This window comes from Ailuropoda melanoleuca, chromosome 2 (assembly GCF_002007445.2).
Source record: "Ailuropoda melanoleuca isolate Jingjing chromosome 2, ASM200744v2, whole genome shotgun sequence".
In the NCBI taxonomy this organism is placed as follows: domain Eukaryota; kingdom Metazoa; phylum Chordata; class Mammalia; order Carnivora; family Ursidae; genus Ailuropoda; species Ailuropoda melanoleuca.
In genome coordinates, this window is record NC_048219.1 from 149882336 (window position 1) to 149900653 (window position 18318).

General features: G+C 35.4%; 1 long non-coding RNA gene across 2 annotated transcripts in view; it reads right to left on the minus strand.

Moving 5' to 3' along the window:
* Positions 1–636: 636 nt before the first annotated feature.
* LOC109491068 overlaps positions 637–18318 on the minus strand; it is a 32424-nt gene continuing 14742 nt past the window's right edge. The window contains exons 3-7 of one of the 2 annotated variants that reach the window (XR_002144464.2): positions 16518–16661; positions 14588–14653; positions 12910–12950; positions 11603–11721; positions 637–928 (exon numbers count right to left, since the gene is read on the minus strand). This is a non-coding gene — a long non-coding RNA (uncharacterized LOC109491068). The remainder of the gene's footprint in view (positions 929–11602; positions 11722–12909; positions 12951–14587; positions 14654–16517; positions 16662–18318) is intronic. The other variant, XR_004623523.1, reaches the window with a different exon arrangement.

The following is an 18318-nucleotide window of genomic DNA, read 5'->3' on the forward strand; positions in this document are numbered from 1 at the left end:
ACAAATAGGAGCATTTAGCCATAAACCTGGCAGAACTTACCATCCAATAAAAATACTAATGTTTATCGAGTACTTATTATGTTCTAGGTAATATTTTGAGTTCTTATATATATAAACTGATTTAAATCTACCAACAACCCATGAAGTAGGCACATGTATTTACAGATGAGAATGCTAAGGCACAGAAAATGTATAGAATGTGACCATAATCACAGACTTAGTAAGTGGTATAGCCAGGAATTAGACCCACAAAGTCTGCCACCAAAATCTATGTACTAAAACACTATGTATACACTATATCACTATGCAATATAACTGCAGTTGTATTTTCAAATTTGCCCCAAAATTCTTCTCTTTCTTTACACAAATATTTAGCAAGTGCCACAGTGTCTGCCATGAAACACTATAGATAAGCACAGTGAACACAAGGTACTAACCTCCCATAAGCCATCCCATAACTATCCCTTTGAAACTCATTACTTTAGTCTATGCTCTTACCTTAATTTATTATAATCTGGTAGTTGTGTGTATAGAATTTGCAAGTAAAGAACCAGTATCATCTCTATTAATATGAAATCTTAGGATTCAGAGCCTCAGGCAAAATAAAAACTGAAATGCAATTCTGGCTTTAATCACATTTATTAATTACAAACTTTCAGTCATAGACACATATATCTGCCATCCACCCCAGTCCCACGTACAAACTTGCCCATAGTCTATTCAGAACTGCCACTTCTCATCATAGTAAAACATGAAACAAATTCAGTGATAGATTCAAAGGCAAATACTCAGAGAAGTATCATTTTCACAACTACTTATTAAAAACTCAAGAAGCCTGCTTGCTACTTACCGTGTTACTTCTATGTGTTCTTGACAGCCTATTTTATCAAATGATGCTCAGTTAGGCCCAGGAATTCTCTTCTCCTTCCTAAAAACAAACAAACAACAACAACAACAACAAAAAAAAAACCACACCACACTCATTAAAATAGTACTAGGTAGAAAATTGCTCAATCTATTGCAACCCAAAAGCCAGGAACTCATACAATGGGAAAATACTAGGACCATTCCTTTAAAAAGCAAGAATGAAACCAGGATAAACACCGTCACTACTATTTCACAGCATATTGGAAGTATTTCCATTAAGAAAGAAAAGGCATTTGGGGCATATGAATTGGAAAATTCTCTCAGTGCTTTCTCTTGCTTAATAACACAAAAATTATATAATGGTATGATGTATACCTGAAAATCGCAAGAAAATCAATGGAAAAACAACCACAAACAATAAGATAACTTAGTAAGGTAACAGAATAACTAATTATTAGCAGAAATTAATTTACTTTATTAAAACAACAACCATTTAAATGACATAATGGAAATTAAAATCCCATTTAGCATAGCAATAAAAATATAAAATAGTAGAAATATACTTAAGAAATATAAAAACCTCTATAAGAAAAAATTATCAAAACACTTCCAAAATAGAAAAATACAGACTTAAGTAAACAGAAGGCATTTTCTAGAGATATTTCATGAAATGGAAGACTCAGTATCAGAAAGATGTCAGTTCTGTCTGTTGATTTTTGAATTTAATGTAATTCCATTTAAATTGTCAAAATCTTTCTTCCTAGAGCTCATAAAATTCATTCAACAGTTCATATGAAAAAATAAGCAAGCAGGGAGCCTAGGTGGCCCAATTGGTGAAGAGTCTGCCTTTAGCTCAGGTCATGATCTTGGGGTCCTGGGATTGAGCCCCATGTCAGGCTCCCTGCTCCATGAGGAGTCTGCTTCTCCCTCTCCCTCTGCCCCCCCCCATGCTTCTCTCTCTCTCAAATAAGTAGATAAAATCTTTAAAAAGAAAGAAAGAAAGAAAAAGAAAAGAAAAAATAAGCAAGCAAAAATAGGACAGGAAAACCCTAAATATAGGAACTATGGCTATGCAGGTGGGCAGAAGGATGAAGATTATCTAACTCTACTAGATATTAAATTATTGAACCTCAAAATTAAAATAGAATTTGACTTATCATGGCATTGGCATATGAGTAGTCAGATAGTCCATGAAACAAAATTGAATGTGCAGGGGTGCTTGGTGGCTCAGTCAGTTGAGCGTCTACCTTCAGCTCAGGTTATGGTCCTGGGGTCCTGGGATCCAGCCTGAGGTCAGGCTCCCTGTTCTTCGGGGAGTCTGCTTCTCCCTTTGCTCTTCCTCCCAGCTTGTGCTCTCTCTCTCTCTTTCTCTCTCTCTCTCTGTGTCTCTCATTCTGCTCTCTCTCTCTCTCAAATAAATAAATAAAAATCTTTTTTTAAAAAAATTGTCCAGAAACAGAAGAGCTACATATAGAAATTTAAAGATAAAAGCAACATTTCAAAGCGCACCTAGTGGCTCAGTCGGTTAAGCATCTGACTTCAGCTCAGGTCATGATCTCAGGGTCCTGGGATTGAGCCCCACACTGGGTTCCTCACTTGTCAGGGAGCTTGCTTGTCCCTCTCCCTCTCTCTCTGCCCCTTCTCCTGCTTGGGTGCTCTCACACTCTCTCTCAAATAAAAAAATAAAATCTTTGGGAAAAAAGCAACATTTCAAATAATCAGAAAATATATGTAATCAGTTCTGCTGTAACAGAAAATGTAGTGTCCTAAAATCTTCCCATTATGCAAAATCCCACATTGGGCGACTGAGTGGCTAACTCAGGTTAAGTCAGGTTAAGTGCCTGCCTTTGGCTCAGGTCATTCCAGCAGGGTCCTGGGATGGAGCCTCATGTTGGGCTCCCTCTCAGTGGGGAGTCTGCTTTTCCCTTTCCCTTTGCCCCTCCCCTGCATGCTCTCTCTCGAATAAATAACTAAATAAATAATCTTTAAAAAAAACCTTCATCAGTGACATAAAAAAAGACAGGAATTTAATTTTTTAAAAATATAATTTTATACATGCTGAGTGGTTAAGAAATATATAAATACTGTAGTAAAAATGGCACTCAACCTTGAAAATGACCTGAAGTTCACTTGTAGAAGTGCACTTAGGAAGGGGTGCAGCCTGTAACTCACTATGAAGTAGCAGAAAGAGGATTATCACAGTTTCACAGCCTTGAATACTTAAATAGCCTGTTTTTCTGCCTTTGAGATAGTCATGCATTTTTAATAGGTCCTTGTTTCATCAAAATTGCAATGTGACACATTGTATCGCTTACTTCAATTAATATGTGTTTCATTGCTGAAAATTCTTTTGTGGCTTTCTTTTTCCTACTCTTGGCTTTGCCAGGCAGCTGAAGACTTTGAAACTGTAGCAGTATTTCAAATCACAAAACCAAGAGTCCTAAAAAAAAGTCAATTCTGCAGGATTTGGGGCGCCTGGGTGGCTCAGTCATCGAGCGGCTGCCTTTGGCTCAGGGCGTGATCCCAGCGTTATGGGATCGAGCCCCACATCAGGCTCCTCCGCTGTGGGCCTGCTTCTTCCTCTCCCACTCCCCCTGCTTCTGTTCCCTCTCTCGCTGGCTGTCTCTATCTCTGTCGAATAAATAAATAAAATCTTTTAAAAAAATAAATAAAAACAAAAATTCTGCAGGATTTGGCAATGTCTATTTAAGGCCTTATATCTAGACTATGCATTTTTCTTTGATTGTGAGAAAAGTTGTTGGCAACACCAGTTTAGTCTTCAATCCATATTCATAGTCTTTCCATTGTTTCCATTTCTTTAAAATATTGTTCTTATTGACCTCACAGCACTTGAGGTTGTTCCAGCCATAGATGTTTCTATTATATTTGTGGAGTCTCTGATTGTCTGCCATGTAAATTCCTTCGTACCTTTTGCTTGAAAGGAATCAAATGCTTTCCCATTTCTTTGAAAATCTTTACTATTTCAGCTTTTACAGCTTTCCTCTTCTACACACAGGCTTGGCATTTTGTAACCAAGATGCTTAGACATGTTTGGGATGTGGAATGAGTGGAGTTTTTTTGAACACAGGAAGTTTACAAATGTGTGAAATAATAGCAAAACGCAACCTTGTAATAAAACATGTGTTGAACTGAGGTAGCTGGTAGATAGTTGAAGTGTGTGTGTGTGCATGCATATTGTGTACTCCTTAATTTTTAGTAGCTCAGCTCAGTCGAGTAATTTTCTGTGTGCACTTAGTATTTCCCTCAGACAAAATTGTTCATTAGCAAATGCAAGAATTAGTGTTATGTTTACACTGTTCCATAATATATCAATTACATTGGAACAACTTGTGTCTTCAAAACAAGTGCTACAGTAGAACTGCACTTTCTAAATATGGAAAAATAAAAACTGAGTCCACAAAGATAAACTCCGAATAGATCACACATCTTAATGTAAAAAAAATGAAGCTGTACAATTTTGGGGAGAACACAAGTGCAAGCCAGAAGAATTTCTATATATCCTAAGAGTGCAGAAGTTTTCTAACACTAACTCAAAATCCAGAAACAAAAACAAAAACAAAACCAAAAACAGAAAAAAAAGAAAAGAAAAGGAAAAAAAGAAAAGAAAATTGACAAGTTTGACATTATCCAAATTTTTTAAGTAAGCTCTACACCCAACATGGGGCTTGAACTCACAGCCCTGAGGTCGAGTCCCATCCTCTATAGACTGAGCCAGACAGACACCCTTTACATTATCCAAAGTTTTACTTGCGACCAAAAATGCAACCAATGAAAAAAAAAATAAAGAGGAAAAAGAAGCTTGCAACTTTTCACTGATGAAGGGCTTAACTATTTTCTAGAAAAAGACCTGAAGAATGAGAAAAAGAAAAATATATAATATATATTACATATTAAATATTATATATTTTATTTTCTGATCAATATAGACTCCTAATTAAATATATGAGAAAAATAAATATCTAGACATTTAAGCTAAACAATTCTAAATAAGAAAAACTCACTAGTTTATTTTTGATTCTGCTTTAAAGTAGACTATATACCCAGCCTGGAAACTCTCAAGTAAGTAATCACCTCAAGGACTACCAGGAGTTTTCCTGAATTTATAATTTTTTTAAATGCAAACCATGTAATTTTTGTCGGCCACTTAAATATTAAAATCATGATTTATTAAATGACATAAGAGAGAGGATATATCTGTGTCCTCTATATACACACAAAACTCAGAGAAAGAAAGAGAGAGAAAGAATATATATCCAGAAACTAATTTTGCAAAACCTTGGCTATCAAAGAGAGAGAGATGGCTGGCCTGATTTCAATGCTTAATGAAACTTATATATTAGAGAAATAAAATAATCCCTACTGGCTATTTTTCTGCTTCTGAATTTCACTAAAGTTTTTAGCAAATTAGTTAAGGAAATATTTGGATGCTTTGTATAATATGTAATACTCATCTCATATTCTCATTATTGAAGAAAATTATTTCATTAACTATTCTTTCCCTTAATTATTTCAATGGAAACAATACTGACTTTAGAGACCAATTTGGAATTAAAATTTGGCTTAGCATTTGAAGAGCTGGGTCACCTTGTGCATGATAACCTCCCTGAAATTCAGTCTCCTCACCTATAATTGTGAACAATCATAGTGCTTGCTATTATTAAAATGCCTGTCAAAAGCTGGGACCACGGAAGGCACTTCTTGAATGCTAATCTCCTCTCCTGTCTGCGTATCCTCTGAATCTACCCTTCTCTTTCTCATTGAGGCCTCTGTGATTAGAGCATCCACTTTCAGGATTCACCTAAGCCAAAGTATTAGATCAGTAAAATTGATCTCCTGAAGTACTTTGCCTTCTTCATGGTACACTTTTCTCCCCATCTTGAGTATCCAATATATTTTTCCTCCTCTCCACTTCCCTAACAGTCTTCTCTGTTGTAATTGGCAAATGAAGCTGAATATATTACCCCTGCCAAGATAATTTGCATTTTAATAAGACACAAAATCTATTCCATTAGTCATTAGAGCAATCTTAATCATCATATATCATATAATGATTCAGTACTAGATAATGAGCTTGATTTGAACCAATTTGAACTTGATTTAAGTGGTCTTAGTAACCTGATTTTCTAGAAGAACTGTAAGAGATTCTCCATCCTCTCCCTTTCTTTGCTCTTCTCTATACAAGTTTATGGACTGGAAAATTCGCTGAGTACTCCAGAAGCTATCTGCAAACTGATTTGAGAATTGACCTAAAATATACCCTCCAAATATGCCAGCAATACCAAAAGGACAAAAATATCAATTAATATAATTACATGGTGTTTCTTCTTTAATCTGCTAAAGTAATGATCTATATTAATAGATTTCCTAATGTTAAACTATCTTTGAAACCTGAAAACAAACAAACAAAAAAAATCACTTGGTCATGGTTTATTAATCTGTAATACATTGCTGAATCTAATTTGCTACTATGTTATGATGTCCCTATCTGTATTCATGTATATTTTTGTTTGAATTATTCTTGCTCATATTCAGTATCAGTGCAAACATGTCTACCTCCTCTTGGGTCATTTCAGATAAGTTATTTTTTTCTAGATATCTATGATTATATCTTACCTAATCAGAGATTACCTAATTTATTAGTTTTTTTATAAATCTGTTTTCCAACTCTCTTTCAAAATTCCTTTCCTAGGAGGAAAGAACAAAAGCCTTGTCATATAATTGCCATTTATCCAACTCATCTGTGTCTGGACTATGGCTTAGCAGTGTTTTTATTGTTGCTATTGTTGTTGCTATTTTTCAATTGAGATAAAATTCATATACCATAAAATTCACGCTTTTAAATTGTATAGTTCTGTGATTTTTAGTAAATTCACAAAGTTATATAGCCATCACCACTGTGTAATTCCAGAACATTTTCATCAGCCCAAAAAGAAATTCCATACTCATTAAAAGTTGCTCCCCCACCACCCCCTGGCAGCTCCTAACTTATTTCTGTTTCTAAGGATCTGCCTATAGTAAGCATTTCATATAAATGGAATCCTACGATATGTGCCCTTTTATATCTGGCTTCTTTTCACTAGGCATGGTTTCAAGGTTTATCCATGTTATAGTATGTATCAGAACTTCATTTCTTTGTATGGCCAAAAAAGATTCCATTGTACTAATATATCACATTTTGTTATCCATTCATTAGTTGCTAAACCTTTGGGTTATCTCCACTTTTGCACTACTATGATTAATGCTGTTATGAACATTTATGTATAAGCTTTTGCATTTACACGTTTTCATTACTTTGAAGCATATACCCGAGAGTGGAATTATGGGATTATATGCTAACTCTTTAACCTTTTGAGGAACTATTACAAAGTTGCTGCATCATTTTACATCCCCACCAGCAATGTATGAGGGTTCTGATTTCTCTACATCCTTGTCAACACTCATTATTATCTTTTTTATTCTAGCTGTCCAAGTGGATGTGAAGTGGTATCTCTGACTTTATTTGCATTGCCCGGATGGCTAATAATGTAAATTTTTTTATGTGCTTATAGGCCATTTGTATATCTTCTTTGGAGAAATACCTTTGCCCATTTTTTAATAGGGTTATTTGCCATTTCACTGTTGAGTTGTAAGAGTTCTTTATATATTCCAGATACTAGAACCTTATCAGGTAGACCTTTTTCAAATCCTTTCTCCCATTCTCTATATTGCCTATTCATTTTCTTTTTTCCTTCTTTCTTATTTATTTACTTTTTTTTTTTTTTAACAGAGAAGAGTATTCTGAATTGGGTTATCAGGACCCCCGGCAGTGTACCTCATCTCGGCCATTGAACTCACTTTGCCAGTAAAAAGTTTGTTCCAAGCTTTGGTTTAAGGAGCCATCATCCAGCACCTCACATTAAGGGCAGTGTCCATGCCATATCTGTTCATCTTCTTGATAAGCACTAACCTTTTTAATTTTTATGAAGTCAAAGTTATCTATTTTTTCTTGTGTTCCCTCTGGTTCTTGGTATTGTATCTAAATATCTAATAGAACATTTCCTAATCCAAACTCACAAAGATTTATACCTAAAGTTTCTTCTAAGAGTTATATATGTAACTTAGCTCTTACACTTAGGACTTTGATCCATTCTGAGTTCATTTTTGCATATGGTGTAAGGAGGAGTCCAACTTCATCCCACTGCATGTGGATATCTAGCCATCCCAGCCCCACTTGTTGAAAAGACTACTCCTTTCCTACTGAATTGTTTTGGCACCTTCTCTGAAAACCAACTGACCATAAATGTGTGAGTTTATTTCTGGACTCTCAGTTCTACTCCATTGATGTATCTGTCCATTTTTATCTTATATCGGTATCACACAATCTTAGATACAATGGGCTCAAATGGATGTTGTGCATATAGTGAGCTTGTGTTGTACCTGAGAGACCCTTAGTTTGGGGAATGCACTGCTTTTACAGCAAGCAGAGAGCAAGCCTACTCTTTGTCCAGAGAAGAGTGTCTCTCATCCCCTCACATATTAGATGTAAACAATCCTGGCAAATGGCCCAGATGAAAGAGCAATCAGGGTCTTACAGTTTGGGTCCAGAAGACGAAAGACCTCTCCCGACGTCTTACATAGAGTTGTGGTTTCTATAATTTTTCCAAAAGTTACAGAGAGATTCATCATTTGAGAAATGTTAGAGGCCAAACTGCCCCAAACCTCAATCCCTCTGGACTACCAAGATGCCTGAAGTTCCCATGATGAGAGTTACTTCCTGCCCTACGAGATATCATGTCTCTAAAAAGTCTATGAGAATAAGAATGGAGGGGTGGCTGGTGAAGCTCATGAAGGCAATAGTGCTCATCAGCACGATGAAAAGAACGTGGGCCTTGGGGTCTAACACATCTGCGCTTGAATGTTGGCTCACTTGCCACCTAGCTATGTGGGAACTTAGGAATTGCTTAACATAGCTGAACCTCAGGTTCCCTACCTACAAATAGGTTTCTAATCTTTATAATATTCTTTTGAAGACTATTTGTGATAATTTGGGAAAGTAAGGGATCCAAATCCTGGCCGCCTGTCATGTTTCTGTGAGGGCACATCTTCTTTTATACTGCTCCCTTGTCAGGACAGGAGGAGTGGGTGACCTGATCGGTTTCCAGGAAGGCACTTCTCCATTGGTCGGTTATAACCAAAAGTCAAAACACTACATTGCAATGTGGATAGGAGACTGCCTCTTGTCCTCCGGGGTCCTTCTGCTGTCTTATAGAGTGGCCACCTGTGTTTTTTATCTTTACATAATAAGCAGACCAAGAGGGCCTGCTTTCTCAACTCCAGCTTCTCACCTGTAAGTAAATAAATAAATGACAGACCTATGGATTCCAAAGTCTAGGTTTAGAAGGACATTGGAGGTGTTTCACACCTTTTAATCCAGCTTTACAAGTAACATGGCTGAAATCTTGAGCCCTGTTACACTCGGGTCTTCGATGCTATATTCTATTAACCAGAACCATGGAGGGGAAAAAAGATGAGAGATACAACTGAGGCAACAAACCCTACTATGTAACTCCAACAATAATAAATGTGAAAATGGAAACACTGTGCTTGGAGCCAAGAAGGCACTCAACAAATGCTAGTTTCTCTTTTTCTACTTAAAGAATTTATCAAGTTGAAAATAAGTTGTTTTCTGTTAAATTCCTCTTGAGCATCAGAAAAGTAGCAAAGGTCAGCATTTTCTCCTAGAAACAGTGCTGCTAAGTGGTTATTATCAGTGACAGAATGTAATTCCCATATACAGGTCTTGTACGTCCTGCCACCATTCCTAAAATACAGCTTCTCAGGATAACCTTCAGGCACCAGATTTTAGAGATCTGATTGGGTTTTTATTAGGAGAAAGTGGTTCTTTGCCTTCTACTGAAAATGTATCGTGGGACTATACCTTAGACTCTAAATATACCTTGGACCCTAAAATTCAATTCTTGAGAATTTATCTTAAGGTAAAAAATCTAGCAAAAGTTTTATGCAGAATGATATGTCAGCATTATTTATATTAGCAAAGGGATATCTGGAAACAAGTTTAAAAACTGAAAATAACCATAGGGTGACCAGTTAAATAACTTAGCTGAATCCATTTAGTGAAATATTATATACTACACTATCATTAAATATGTTTATAAAGATTATGATATAACATTAAAAATATTCATATTATGATTCTTGAGTAGAAAATCAGAATAAAATATTTTTTCAATATTTTTACAGATTTGTAAAAACTGAATGATACACAGAAAAGTGTCATCATATTGGGGTGGGGAATATATGAGAAATTTCTCTTTTTCTACTCCTTTTTATGCCTATGCTTATCCTGAAAAAATATATTTCCTTTTAAAGCCCAGAGACATTTGCACACAGTGAGCACATAACATACCTCATCACCAAAGCAAAGAGATAAAACTGTCGGGCTATGACTTCATCTCCCCTTTAAGGCTGTTCTTACTGTTCATTTCAAGCTGATTTCATCTCTAAATATACTCATGTGGGAGAGCATGAGAACACAGTGTATTTGGCCCTGAGACCTCTAGTTCCCAAGGAACCTCTTCAGACACTTGGCAATACTTATCAACTAACAGGAGGATCAGGCAGTAATAGTTTTCAGTTATTCTTAAGTACTACAGACTGTGTCTATCCCTGACCTGGCCCTTTATCAGTAATAATGTTGACGTCTTGATCCCTGTTTGAGTCAAATGTCTGTGATTATTCTTTTTTAGTTATATCTCAAGGAGAAAGGTATAAGTGGTAAAATTCAGGCTCCAGCCCTTACCCTGAACCTTCACAAAGGAAACCAGGCTAGGAATTGTATTCATCAGGATAACTAATGCTTCTAGACAAAACTCTGTACTACCCACTACCACACTCAGGTGGCAATTCACTCTTTCTTTTTCCCAGTAAGCAAATGGGTATGATTTGCTGATTGTTTCAGGCTCCCAGAGTGCTGCATTTGGGTAAATATACCAAATTTCAGACTAAATTTGTCTTACTTTTTAGTTTCTGAAAATCGATTTTATCAGTTCCCTGAGGGGAAAATAAAGCACTGGTGCTTGTGATACATGTGATATATTTTACAAGAAACTGATTTAAAATCAAGAATACACATGTATGGGGGCACCTGGGTGACTCAGTGGGTCAAGCATCTGCCTTGGGCTCAGGTCATGATCCCAGGGTCCTGATGTCCTGGGATGGAGCCCTGCATCGGGCTCCCTACTCAGCAGGGAGCCTGCTTCTCCTTCTCCCTCTGACCCTCTCCTCCTACTCGTGTTCTCACTCACTGTCCTCTCTCTCTCTCTTGCTCTCTCAAATAAATAAATAAATAATCTTTAAAAGAAAAAAAAGAACACAGATGTATGATTTTACACTGCCTGATATTTGTTATCTGACGAGTTAATTCATCTTCAAAAAAGTAATAGAACATAGGAGGTTACTTAGAATAGAGTACTTTTGATGACAGTGGCAGGCTCTTGAGAGGTATTCCCACTAAGCTAAAATAGTTTGATGAAATACCATTCCCTGCTGCAAGAATATTTCTATAGAAAGAACAAGTTTGTTTTTTCCTTTGTTAATATTTGTGAATGTTTATTATGTACCATGCTTTTTAAAAACATGGTCTTTTACCATTCTCAAAACAATCTATGAAAGCATCATTATGACTGTTTTACAGATAAGGAGGAAAGGGCTTAACTGATTTGTCCAGGGTTGAAATGGCACAGCTAGGGTTCAAATCCAAGCTGTCTCATTCTCCTGTGACCTTGCTCTTCATCGTGGTGCTCAGGCTGCTGGTCATCTGGCTCCGTATTTCTCCTGAAAAACAAAAAAACAGAACAAATCAAAACAGACAAGACTTTTTCTCCAACTTTCTCTTCTTATGAGGAAGACTACTTTTCTTTGCCACCATCCTATCACTCTTCTTGACAACACAAGTGCTTTTATAGTAGGTCACATTCCCTGAGAATAAAAATTAGTGGCTTACTCACGTTGGCTGCACTGTGGGGATACCTTACTCTCATGATTTAACTGTCTCTAAAATACAACATATGGCAAATTAGTTCTGGGGAGTTTTCCCATTAAAAAAAAAAAAGTTAATCCATGGAATACATACCCTCATTAGTTTTCATTAAAGGAAATATGTCTTTCCTGACATGAATGCTGTGTTTACTTTCTTCCCAGTTTTAGTTATATTTTATTTCATCCTATAAGTTAAGATGTGTTTTTCTTTTAAACCTGTGTCCAAATAACAAAGAGTACTGGATTTGTCTGAAATTACCTATTCACTTTCACTCTCTTGTGATTCTAGACCACCCTCAAAGATAAGACAGAGGAGATTAAATTTCCAGGGTAGGATTAAAGAACAGAACTTTTATTCCAGCAAAAGTAACTGACCGAGACAATTCTAATAATACCAATTTTAATTATTGTTTAGGAGATTCCTGCATTTTATGTTAACACTCATTTGAAGAATACAAGTAAAATCTAAGCAAGACAATTAAATTGGGGGCTCTAGAGTCTAGGTTTCTCTAAAGAAACAAATACAGAATTAAAATTAAAATTGTGAGAGAAACGTTAGCATGTGTGGTGAGTAATAATTTATTCTTATGAATATTTATTGGACATATACAATATGCAAAGCACTGTACTGTTTTTAATGAGGGATGTAAAGATGAACAGTAGGTTCTCTGGCCTTACGAACTTGGACTGTAGTGTGGGAGAGGAGAAATGTACACAGGAGGTTAAATGTGATGCATGTCATAAAATATGTGCAACGAATTAAAGATGAAGTCAGAGAAAATAGATACTCGTCTTATAAAAGCTATAAAATATTTCTGAATAAGGAAATATGTAAGGAATTGACTTTAAATCAGAGCAATACTTTTAAAAGTTATTTTCTTAATTATTTAGATTTCTCTTAACTTATTTTCATATGCTATCTTAATAAATTTTACTTTGAATCAGTCTAAACTCTTTAATAACAACGTGGCTAGTGTTACTCACCTGCTACTATTGATGTAACTGGTTTTAATTGAAGTCTTTTCCTGTTCAAAATAAAATGATTAAATAGCAGTTAAAATATATCAGTTTGGATTTGTGTGAATTACTCACTTTCTTTCTTGTGATCTTTCAGATGTAGGAAAGTGAAAGGACTTTCTTGAAGGATAACCATTACTCTTTAAGATTTCAAGTTATAATGGCAAATAGAAATGAAAGTTAATGACATGAAACTGTTCATATACTTTAAGCCAATTGTTAAAGCAGAACTGAACTAACCAAATTGTTCTAAATAGACAGTGAAAGCAAGATAGAATTTCTTTGCTGGAGAGGGTGTGGGGAAATATTTCAAGATATATATTTCATGTTAAGTCAAAAATCCTACTTGAGATTGGTCTTTATTTCTAATAGCCCTTCAGACCCCAGTGGCAATTTATTTTTAAGTTCCTCCTAGACTAACTCCCATTTACATTCTGGAAGAAACAGACCTATCCTTACTCATTAATTTTTTTCATCCCTTGAAAGGTCAGTGACTCTCCATGCTAAAAGATCTCTGATTACAATGCTTTTATAAGCAGAGGAACAGTTAGAATTTCTGATTCTGATCAGAGAGCTGAAATGATCTGAGAGAAAGTTGAAAGGATCCTAAAACTACTAAGCAGAACTCAACTCTTTAGGTTAAGAGTCAAATTTATGCCTCCATTTCTACAAAAATGTATTTATTAAATGTCTATTATGGTCTAGACCTCCCTCAATGTAAAATCTAAGGAAGAAATATCACAAAAAGAATTGAAAGGCACCTTTTGTGCACCTGGCCTGTGTGCTAATGAGGCTGGGCTGGGAATCCCGACTCTACAAACTAGCTTCACTGTCTTGAACAAATCATTTCCAAAACTAGGGGCCCTCACCCCTGAGATGAGTCAATTCTGCACAGCTCCAAACTGTAAGGATTAAAAACAAAAGACAAAGTAGCTAATAGAATGTCTGACATACTATAGACCATCCATAGATGGTAAGGTTCTAGCTCTGGTCAGTTCTTGTTGTGTTGGTTACAAGAATGTAGGTGGTATAAGAGAAATGTTACCAGTTATAAAACCTCAGTTCTTTGAAGATCACTCTTTGTACTCTTATCTCCTCATACCTTACCAAGGAATTTTGCGTCCCAAGTCACCAAATTGCTGCAGGTATTTAGGACTCTAAAATTCAGGATCCCAGATAATTGATTTAACCATGAATCTAGAACTGGAGAGGGAAGGGGGCGGTGGGAAGGAGGCATAGGCTACATGAACTAGAAATGGAGCTGAGGTCATTAAAATGAGTAGGCATGTTAGGTAAAAATTCAAGTGCACAGTTCTCAGGATAGAATGATAAAAGTAGGAAGTCTTCTTGGTGATTGGATTAATTAGCGGTTCTCAAACTCTTGTCTCAAGATCCTTTTACATGCTTAAAATTATTGAGGACTTCAAAGAGCTTTTTTTGTGTCCATCATGTCTACTGATATTTACATTAGAAATTAAACTGAAAATTTTTAAATATTTATTCATTTTAAAAGTAATAAATCCATTACATATTAACATGTTTATGAAAATTTTCCCTAAAAAATTACTGAGGAAGATGACAGTACTTTACATTTCTATAAGTCTCTAATGCCTGGCCCATATAAATGAGGACTAGATTTTCATACCTGTTTCTACATTCAGTCTACTGTGATATGATAGATCATGTAGCTTCTGGAAAACTTTACTGGACACTTGTAACAAAATGAGAGTAAGCAAAGCATAATTAATACCGCACAATTATGAAAATCATTTATAGACAATTTATATCATCATTATTATGAAAACAGTTTATAAATAAACATATCATTATTATGATGGAAATAGTTTTGACCTCTTAGATACCTGGAAAGAGTTTGGGGTCCCCAAGAATTTAAAGATTTTTTTCTCATATATGTCCTAGAGAATGTGGCAAACTACAGCTTGTAGTTTTCTTACTTTTGCAACTGTCAAATTGATGAAGCAGAAATAAAATAAAATAAAATAAAAGTTTTAGTGTTTACTTTTAAGAATATAGAAAAAATTTCAAAATCTCTGGTCATCTCAAGACCAGATATCATATATGATAATTCTTCAAACAAAAATTCTATGAAGTAAAGCCTTGCTCATTGGAAAGATATTTTTCTTTCCCAGTATACACTGGCAGCTCATTTTGCCTAATTATTAGTGGGTGGCACTTTTTGCTGGCTCAGTCACATTTTTACAGATTGAACAAAAACAACAAAAATGGAGGGTAGGCATAGAGAGAGTATGTTTGCTGCCAATGCCTTGGTGACAATCTGCCCCTTAGCTTTGTAAATTTTTTAAAAAAGTTATTCAACTAATTAACATTGTTAATTAATAAAAAAGTCATCAAAGAGGACATTTTTACAAGGAGTAGATTAGGTCTTTGATATATAAATTAATCTTGATGAGGATCAAGTCTTTAAATGAAAGATGTATGACAGTAGAGTTAAACAGTTATACTTAACTGCAGAATTATTACTGATTTCATCATTGTGCTATAAAACTTTCTTATAAATGGAATAAACTGCATTACCCTATCCACTGCTATTGAGAGGAAACATACCAGGTTTTTGTGCTCAGTTATGCCAATTGAATTGTTCAATCTAATACTAAGCTCTTGTTGAAAAGTCTATTCTAAAAATTAAAACTTTTCCATGGAGAGCAAAATAGAAACCTACATCAAAATGTGAGAGGCTGGCTGTTAGGTATGAAAAGTCCAAAAGATGTCATCACCAGGTCAGACACTTGTATCTAGGCGGACAGAAACAGTGGTTCAGTGTTTAAAAATCTGAAAGAGCCTTTCAGTGTCCACTTTGTTCCCTGAAATCCTATTCCCTCATTTAGAGGTAGAGAATTCTGTGCTATTCATTTACCATCTTTATTTAACATGGAGGATGGTTTTTTGCATATTAGTGTGCAGATGAGGTTTTAACATTTTTATGTTAGCTTGGAATATATTAATTTGGGCAAGAGGCACATTCAGTTCTGTTTGATATTTTAAAATGCTGAGAGAAAAGGAATAACCCCTGGAAACAGCATTTAGTAAAAAAATTCTCGTAGGTATAAAATAAATTCATTGAGAAGAAGAGCACCATTTAACTTGAAACTGGTTATGAATAATATATTCCAAGGTGGCCAAAGTAGTAAGTTTTTCTCTTTGAAAAAGATAACCAAAAAAGCAACAAGGTTAATTTAAAAACAAAAAACAAAAAACCACACCTGTGTTCTTTTCTTGTTCTGTTCTGGCCACAGAATTTTAAAGGGCACATGGCTGCTAAAGCAAGCAAAAGTAACAAAACCCAAATTGTTGTTCCTCTTACCCACAGAGTCTGTTTAATTAAAGAGACCAATTATACGTTAGCAATGTAAGAAAGCCTGGGCTCTCAAAGGATTCCTATTTCACTTTGGTAGTAGCAAAGGAGTATGAAAGAGTAAGCAGGGTTTATAGTAGCAAAGATAAGAGACAATTTAGATTCCTCCTTAAAGTAGAATGAGGAAACCCAAAGATAAATTTGGAGGGGAAAACAAAAGTTGATGCATAACAATTCTTACATGTCAGGCACCCCGTTCCTAAGCACGTCACTTCTACAATGGTCCATTTACTTCTTCACAATTTTCTGACGTCACTTCTACAATGGTCCATTTACTTCTTCACAATTCTCTGACGTAAGCACTAGTTTATTCTCCTTGTTACATCTAAATGACCCATAGGTCGAAGAAGAATTACAAAAGACATTAGAAAATATTTTGAACTGCATGAGAATAAAAACAAAAGATATCAAAGTTTATGGGATTAAAACGGTCCTTAGGAAGAAACTGAAAGAGGTGGAAGACCAGGATGGTGACACAAGAGGCTCCTGAACTGTCCTTCCCCCACAAATGCACCAAATGTACAGCTACACTCAGAGAAGCTCCCTCTGAAAGAAATCCAGAAACTACTGATTGACTCCTGCATGTTGGGCAAATGAAAGAGTACCAACATCAGATGGGTAAGAAAAGCTGAGACACATTCTGGCCACAAACCCCACCCTAGCACAGCACCGTACAATCAGGAGGGAACACCCAGCTTCCAGCTTCTCCCTGAGAAGTGAGGAGTTTGGGTCATGTATCTAGCACCCCAACTTTAAGGCTCGCATCCAAGGGATAGGACCTCAAAGCACCTGGCTCTTGAGGGCCAATGCAGCATGCATCCATAAGATTCATGGGACTAAGGCAAACAAAGAAGCAGTTCTTTTTTTTTTAAGATTTTATTTATTTATTTGACAGAGAGAAAGAAAGAGAGTACAAGCAGGGGAGCAGCGGAGGGAGAGGGAGAAGCAGGCTCCCTGCTGTGCAGGGAGGCCCATGCAGGGCTCAATAGGACCCCGAGATCATGACCTGAGCCAATATATAAGTAGAAAGAAGAAAATTAAAATACGAAAAAAGCAATAAAATAAAAAACAGAACAATAAAAATCAATTAAGTCAAAAGATTAAAAATCTTCAAAAACATTTAAAAAAAAACTGATCAGTAGCTTGATCAAGAAAAATGAGGGGAAAAAAAGGCACAATTAACCAGTGTCAGAAATGAAATAGGAATATCACTACATATTCCCCACACACTAAAAGATAATAAGGGAATAATATGAACAACTTTATATCAATAAATTTTGCAACTTAGATGAAATGGACAAATTCCTAGAAAAACACAAACTATCAACACTGACTTAAGAAGAAATAATCCTTATATCCATATATATATGTGTGTGTATATATATACACACATATATAAATTATATATTATATATATACACATATATTTTAATATGTATACACATATATAAATTATATATACATATATAATTTATATTATATATATAATTTATATATGTGTATATATATTAAAATATATATAATGTGTATATATATAATATATATATATAATTTAAAAATCGTATAAAAGCTTTCTCTCAAAAAAAACTCCAAGTCCAGGTGAATGTGCAGTGATTTCTATCACATAGTTGAAAAAAAATCAATGTGTCTCTAAAAGTAAAGAATATACTTCCCACCTTGAGTCCAGCATTACCCCTATCTCAAAAGTGCAGACTCTAGAACCAGGCTACCCAGGTTCAAATTCCATTTCTGTCCCCACTAGCTGTCCAACTTTGCGCAAGTTAGTGACTTCTCAGTGCCTCACTTTCCCCTCTGTAAAACAGGAACAATCCTATCTACCTCAGAGGACTTTGTAAAAATTAAAAGGATTATGGTGTGAAAAGTACTTAGAACAGAGCCTGGCTTATAGTTATCCCCTCATCTGTGTTAGCTATTTCCTGGTTTTCAATTTATTTTTTTCTCCCTTTATCCTTAATAAATTC